This window comes from Mytilus trossulus, chromosome 14 (assembly GCF_036588685.1).
Source record: "Mytilus trossulus isolate FHL-02 chromosome 14, PNRI_Mtr1.1.1.hap1, whole genome shotgun sequence".
Lineage (NCBI taxonomy): Eukaryota > Metazoa > Mollusca > Bivalvia > Mytilida > Mytilidae > Mytilus > Mytilus trossulus.
The window spans coordinates 6,370,906-6,379,584 of NC_086386.1; positions in this window are offsets into that span (position 1 = coordinate 6,370,906).

Consider the following 8,679-nt stretch of genomic DNA (forward strand, 5'->3'; position numbering starts at 1 on the left):
GTACCCAAATTGCATCCATTCTTAAAATTGCATCGTCAAGAGTCGAATAACAGAGCTTTTGTTTAATTTCTTTAAATACTTTGAACAATTGGATATTAGCCCACGCTTACTCTTCATTTTTTTAAGAAATGGATACTTGTAACATATTGTATTTGATCATTTTAAAAAGATGACGTTTTGATGACGTCGCATGACGACGTTTCGGTACGTTTTGCTTTTTTCAGGAAACACTTCATCTATTGATGAATACTGTGAACGTTTTGTGCATATCTACATACTTTTACCTATGTTGAAAGATGTGCATAGTATCAAATCATAAAAATACAAATTGTTTAGTCTCTAGAAAATCTTGTAAGATGTCCGCTGCTATTTTTGCTAAATAGGTGCAATTTGGGTACTCGGTGCAATTTGGGTACCGTTACGTTACCTACATTATGAAATTAATTGTAAGCGTCAGTGAGATCAGGTGAAATGTTTTTCATTTCTCCTTAAGACAATTTAAAATGAAACAAATGACAAACGGCAATGACTCTTTGTCATTATTTTATTTTTACTATAAGTTTTGTCAAATAAGCAGTATAAATAGATTTGAACTTTATTGCAAGATCAGAAATTATTTTACAAGAATCACCCAGACACCAGTTACATGCATACTTTGCCAGTATGTCAAAACTTCTAGCAATAATTGTTTATCGGCCTTACCTTCTGAATACTTTGACCTTAAACTTTAAACAAAAAAACTTTAACCTGAAGCGGGACAGACGGACGAATGTACGGACGAACGGACGCACAGAGCAGAAAATATATTGCCTATAAATGGGACAAAAAATAACTTTCACTTATTTAATTAACCTGTACACAATCGGCGCAAATAAATACAAAATCTACGCAGGTGAAAGAATAAAAAAAATGAAATTCAAATCGGCGCAAATATAAGACAAAATCTAGTCATGTGAAATAATAAATAAAAAAATGAAAAGCAGATCGGTGCAAATGCAAAAAAGTGGAGATCAAAACTTATATTTTATTATTTTTATTAGAACGAAGGTTAAGTATAGTGTAGTATCTTTTGGGTCCATTTGTGTTAAAAATCTATACGATATCAGCGCGATGCGTAATTCCTCTTTTCTTAAGAGACGTATTTTTTAAAAGCGTACACCATGTTAGAATCCGTGAAAAACGCGAAAAAGAACGTTATAATTTGACGGTTTTTTTCATAGCTAGAAAGAACGTCATAGAGATTTGATGTCACTATCAAGTTACGTTAGTTGATGCGCATAAACAATAGGCTGTTTGGTCTTTAAGGGCATACGATACAGTTTTGATGCTGTATTTACATGTTCATGAAAATTTGCATATAGGCTATTTTCTACCTGATTTAATGAAATATGTAATAAAACATATACCTTCATGCGCTACTTTTTTTTAGTAAAATGAGGTCGAAATTTTGTATATTTGCTCAAAATTTAGATTTGTGGCCGTAATTTCGTTTTCGAAAGAAAGACATAACTTTTTTGTTATAAAAGATAAACACAAACTGTTTTCTGTTAAATAATCGGTAATTTCTGTAATTTATAAATATGATAAAATAATATGCAATTTTTTATTCAGAAATAACTCATATTTAGCAAATGTTCATGAATTGATGAAAAATCGTCATTTTTTACTGCATGTTTATCAAAATTAAAAACAATCCTCTATTTACAGTTTTATAAAATTTGGGTCACATAATCTCCCTGCATAATGAAACAAAATGCCGTTTTGAAAAATAGGGGTTCATTTACTCGTTTTCATATTAAATCAGTTTGAATGATAAAACTTAGTCGAAAAATGCATCTTTTCCCGATATGTCACAGTTTGACGTCGCGAAAATAACAAATTACGTTAGCAACGTCATTACCTTCCCTGTAACTGTATCGTATGCCCTTAAGTTAGAGGTCTCATAAATACGAATCAAATGAGCTCGAATCATATACTTGCAAGTAAATAATTCATCATCAATGTTTCTTAGCTTATTTTGATAAATTTTCACTTTCATTTATGATTAAACAAAATTAATCATATCTTTACCTCACCTGGCTCGCAGGGCCGAAATTAAACCAAACTTGGCCACAATCATAATTTGTATCTAGTTTAAATGTCCATGGATTTATGAGTTTTGAACAGCGGTATACTACTGTTGCCTTTATTAACAAAATGTGACCGTTGATCCGGCTAGCCAACAAAAATGGCCGCCGAGGCTAAAAAAAGAATATAGGGGTTAAATATAGATTTTGGCTTATAAATCTGAAACCAAAGCATTCAGAGCAAACTTGACGGGTTAAAATTGTTTATCAAATTATTTTCTATCTGCCCCGAAATTTTCAGATAAATCCTACAACCCGTTGTTGGGTTGGTTCTCCTGAATTGGTAATTTTAAAGAAATGTTATGACCTTTAGAGTCAATTTTACCAAATTTTCTTAAATTTGTGTAATCTTTTACAATAATTTTCTGCTCTGAACCTACATGTACTAAGACAAAATGTAACCAAACTAATCCACAATTATCATAAGAGTATCTAGTTTAAAAAATGTACTGTGTCCGTTGACTCTGCCCGCGATTCAAGACGGCAGACATGGCTAAAAATAGTACATAGGGTAAGATGCAGTTTTAGGTTTATATATCTGAAACTGAAGCATTTAGAGCAAATCGGACTGAATTTTGCATTTTTTTGCTATTATCTGAGATGTCTTTATAGCATAAAATGATATCTGATACTATAAATTATGATTTTAAACTTATTTTACATGATTTCCAAAGCATCAGTAAATACAGGTGAGGCTCAGAGCGACACAGGCTCTTTAGAGCCTCCAGATTATTTTATATATCGAAGCTAATGCCACTTTAATCCTTTGTTACATATCAAATCAATTTAAAGTTATTTCATTGCCTGTTTTTTTGGAACACAAACTTGCATCTGCTCTTCCTGAATGTCAATGACAGAGCAGATCATTCGTTTGTTTGTCTTTCTGTAACATCTACAACCACTGTATGGATTTTGATGCCTCTTTTATTCTTATGAAATATCTTTCGAAATTGATTCATTATACGCAATTCTGTTAACTTTGAAAATGTATGATAGCGCATTGAGATATGTGGTTAAATTGTTGGGGTACAAAGTGTGATTTTGTTCCCCATTGTGTAGCATATATGTACCCCTAAAAAACATTGTGATGGTAAATAGTCTCTTTTTTTGAAACAAAAAGTTCTTTGAAAATTTAATCTGTGCATACATTTGACAACCCCAAGTTCAATCAAAGATCAGATATCTACCGGGACAATAGCAAAAAATAAACATACGTACAAATTACTCGATATACAATATTCTATTTTATTAATAATATGTTTTGCTACAATGTTTATTGTTTTCCAGGTTTTGATACTTTCCTGGTTGAGTATCTCCATATCTCTTGTGCTTGCATATGAACCTGTAAAATGCCCACCATCATGGCAAAGGAAACTTCGTGCTAAAGCCTTATGCAATGAATTGGCTGACAAATATTCATGCTTATATGATGTTATACAGCAAAGACACAAGGAATCGTGCTCAGGGAAAGTAGATTATGTTAAACCTGGTAAGAATGCATTATTGGATTAGTAACAGATAGTGATTATATATGTCGAGTACCAGAATTCACAAAATGTACAGAATTATTATAATTGATTCATTACGATATACAATACAAACGTTGCAACGATTGTCGTAGTCTCATTTGTTTATTTAATCTGAACTGGGCAAACCCTCTGAAATCCCATACAATATAATGAACAAAACTTTCAATTATTTATATTGGATATTTGAATAAAATAAATCGCGCAAAGAGACTTTAAAACAAACTGTCTTCAGGTAACTATACAATAATACATACACAGGAGATATCAGAGTGTTTTATTTTCCCTTTCGGGAGTTTTTCAATTAGAAAGAATTGGTTCATAACAATACAGAAAAGAATATACACTTGATGAGTCGTCTAGTGCGCCTTGTCGTTGTCCGGTATCAAGTTTAATGTTAAATTTGAAGCAGATTAAAGCTACGGTTAAGGTTAACTTGTGGTCACATCTACTTCAAAAAAATGTACACATGTTTATTATGAGGTAATCTGTCAATGTATTTGCCAAAAGACGGGTTTTGACCGAAATTTCTAATTTCTACTAGCGCGAAAATGTGAAAGGTAAAAATTACAATTTGAGGAAGTCAACTTGACACTTAGTACACAATTTCATTATCAGATTAACTGTCTAAGATACTTTTTATTGTCTCACCTCCTATACATTTCAAGGAATATGCTTGGTTAAAAGCGTCCGCGTTGAAAACGTGTATATTTCATATTAGGTTAGTAGGGGTGCGGAGCTTATTTCATACAAGGTTAGTAGTAGTGTTGCATTCCTTTATATTCCATATTAGGTAAGAATGGAGGAGGGGCTTATTTAATACACGGTTAGTAGTGATGTAAGTTGTTTTTAGTCTTTTTTTCCAAAAAAAAATAACGGTACTGAGAATAAATCTTAAAGGTTTCATCAGACGAAGAAATTTATGATAAAGATGGAAATAAATTCATAAAACACAAGTTGTTATTGTTGGCATCTGTTTTAGTAGGATCAATAGAAGTATTTTCTTAACCGTATTAAAGATTTGCTCATTTTGATAGGTCATTAGTCTAAATTTCTCACGTTAAGATAATCGGTTTGATTAAAGACATGTTAGAAAGTTAAACAGAACAGTTTTTGTCAAAGTTTAATTCCTACACGTTGATTTTTACATCCATGAAAGGTCAATTTAAAGGATTTTGGTGAAATTTGACAAAACCAGCCAGATTTCAACCAAATAAAGGACCAGGAAACATAGAGCGCAGGCGTCGACAAGTTTAAAATTCAAATAAGACATGTGAAATGTCTTCACAAACATTATTTTAAAAGATCTTTGTTGTCGACGTATGCGCTCTATGTTTCCTGTCCAATAATCTTTGGAAATTTACCCATTTTCATTGATTTTTTCTAGCTTATAAAATGTCAATTTTTCACGATATTTTTGATAAAAAGTTGCTTATTTAGAAAATTGCATTGCATACAAACTATTGACATATCCACTTTCCAATGTTATATAAGGGTTAAGTTATCCGAAGAAATGGCATATGCTGCAAGAGGGTACATGGTGCACTATTGAAAAAAATATTCCTGGTTTTTTATTGTTTTGTAAATTCGTGAACAAATTGATGAAATATTTTGACATTTCTTTTTGAATATCTATGACCTTCAATTACAATTGGGGTTTACAAACTTTCTACATTAATCCTGCTATTGAAATTTATAACAGAGAAACTGCAAATGTATGTTTTTTGGAGTATTGGGTTTGTGGTTTCTGAAATACGATATAAAATGCGTTTATTGTGTTTTTTTAAACGTATTTTACAAATATATTAAATATATTGAATAGATAAAATACAGTGGTATAGAATTCAATAAAAAATGAACGATACATAGAAGTGGTTTATATGACCTAGGAAGTGTTATATTTAACAAAATAGGAGCATGGAAGTAATATGATTTAAAAGGAGCATGACAGCAATTTATTAAATATATTACTTCCGTATTAGGACTAATGAAAATGAGATCTAGGAGGAAATTTTGTCCTGCATTCTTTAAAGTAGTAATCCTGTCCTCCCTTTTTATTTTTCACACATTTCTGTCCTGACTTTTTATTGTTCAGTCATTTTTTTCCTGACTTTTTCATAATAAGTTTATTATTTTTTACATAAATTTTCATTCTGATTTGTTTTGTCAAAGTTGGACATCCTGTCCTGCTTTTAAAAAAAATCATTGAAGTCTTGTAAGGACACTTGTGTAATTTGGGTATCCAATACAGTGAAGGAAATTCAAGTCCGTAATCTTTGGTTGAAATCCAAAAGGAACATAAACCAGACCTATGATTATCCAGGATTTCCTTCTTGCTAAATGTCGTGGGGTATATGTTGAGTTTATAAGTGAATTGTAAACACCTTTTTGAATTATGAAGCAGTTTATATAATGTGTTTTACATACAAAAACGCTGCTGCTTTGAGCTTTATCTGCGGTAGGACAAATGTTTTGTAACATTTTATCTTTAAAGATTAATTTAATCAACGACCTTACACCTTACACCTTTCATCCATTTTAATCAATTCGGAAAAAGAATCAACGTCTTCCGTTTTGCGTTCAATTAATTGTCTGGCATAATACTCGACTGAATGTATCAGTATTTTGATGTTGTGCTACTAATTGATTGATTTAGGCTCACGATATTTCGGCCATTGGATAACACATTTCGCAGTGAAGTGTTAATCGTAGAAATGTGTAAAGGAATGCTATTAGACTATTATGCGAGTGAGAGTTTTAGCTGGTTGCGGAGCTAGGTTTAATCACCCGTTTTCCGCAAGGGCAAATACTTGTACCAAGTCAGGAATATGACGGTTGTTTAGCATTCGTTAGGTGTGTTTGAGCTTTGATTTTGCCATTTTGTGTGAAACTTTCCGTTTTGAGTTGGAGTTCGGTATTTATGTTATTTACGTTTCATTGACAATGCTAAGTCAACAGTTATAGCTTCGCCCGTCTAACAGAGGGGACTTCTATTAAGATACCATACTTTCAGAAAAACATACCTGTAAAATGTCAAAGATGAAATTGACTGTTTGATTTTACAGTTTAAAATATAGATTTTGCATTTTGAAAATATCATTAGAGGTATTCGTTTTTTTTTCCTATTTTTTTTTCGAACGAGAACAAAACCCCAAACTAAAAGTACTAATGCTAGTTAAAAAACTTTTCAATCACGTGCAGAAAATTATGACCTCAAATAAACGTTTGACATATGATTTACCAAATTCAAAATTATTGGTTATGTTTGATACACAATAGGAGGGACACATATTGCCTACACAAACGACTCTTTGCCAATCACCTGCTACGCAATTGAACGCTCAGGAATCTAGATAAGTTTATTATCTATCGTTGTTTTCCCTGTCTACATTTATGCTAACATAAATCAATGATTTTCTAATTTATCCACTAATTTAAACACTGATTGAAAAGTACAACAATTTAACCCAAATTTGAAATCAGATGACACCATTATTTTTATAGGAATCGAGCTATATACACGTAAAATGCTGTTATTCTTACGCTGTTTTTATATTCTATTAGGAAACCGGTATGTCATCAGGGGTGATCGTGATAATGATAATTGCATTGATTCAAGATACCAGCCTGTTAAATTGTGGTCAAACGGAAGCAGTGAATGTGAATACATAAAAAATGGATGCAACGAGATAGGGCAAGTATTTGTCAGTAATGGATCAACAACCAAAGATCGTACTTGTCGCTGCGATTACACTAAAGGATTCGATTTTCTAAGCAGACCGATACATTTGTGTTACTGTATACCTTCAGAGGAAGACTGTTCGTGTTATCGAAAAAGATGTTCTTCAAACGAAATACTAACAAAAGGTATGTATAAGAGATAATTGTATTGTTGATTTTTTTGTGTCATTTTGTTTTTTTTCTTTGTTTATTTTTTTGAGATATTTATTTGTTTTTATAGTGATTGGAATTGTAATTGGTGTTGTACCCCGGTTTTGACAATTTCGCCTAATGTGTCTGCTTGTATTGTGTACACACTGTTTTCAATAAACTTTGAAATTGAATGTTATGTGATTGTCATATAAGCAAGAGGTTAAGATAGATATAAGACCCAGTTCAATTCGCCATTTTCGACATTATGAATTTAAGGAAATGACTGTACCAGTTCAGGAATATGACAGTTGTTTTCTATTGGTTTGACGTGTTAAAAGACTTTTAATTTTGTCCATTTGATTGTAGACTTTCCGTTTTGAGTATTCTTTGGTGTTCAGAACTTTTGCTATTTAACTTTGTAATAGAAGTTTTGCGAACGTCCATTGGTAGATTAACTGTTGCAAAGTGGGTTAAATTTGCGACGCCGATGGACGTCAACAAAGCTTCAAATACAAAACAGTTTTCCGATTGCGGAAATTTCTCGCTACATTTAAGACCTGTCTGTGACCTTCTGGTGTTGTTTTTTTCTACGGTCGGGTTGTTGTCTCTTTGACACATTCCCCATTTCCATTCTCAATTTGATCTCTATTCAAACGGATATAAACAAACCATTTAATTGTATTCATTATACCGGAGTAAAATGCTTATAAAAACGAAAAATCTCTTTTTGTACATAGGCTTAGTGACTTCATATGTACACTTCCGGTGTGTAACGTACGCTCAGGACGTGTTTTGGCTTCTTGGCCGTCTCAGAGAGTGTTAACATCTGATACAAAGAATATTTTTAAATGAAAAATGTGTTTTTTTGCTTGTTTTTGGAGAAATTCATGTAAATACATCCCTGATTTAAAATATTGACAAACAATGTTTGATACGCTATATTTGCATTAGAACTAAAAATTTTATAACGCGAAAAAGGAGAATTCAATTTCGATACAAAATGGTAGTTTGGTAAGCATCAGAGACACCCTGGGGTAAAAGTGATCGGTATATATAGAGGATGTGGAAGAACAAATCACATCACTAACAATCGTTATTAATGAACTGACATCAAGTTCAAATTCTAATTTTTCAATAACTGTTTTACATAATTG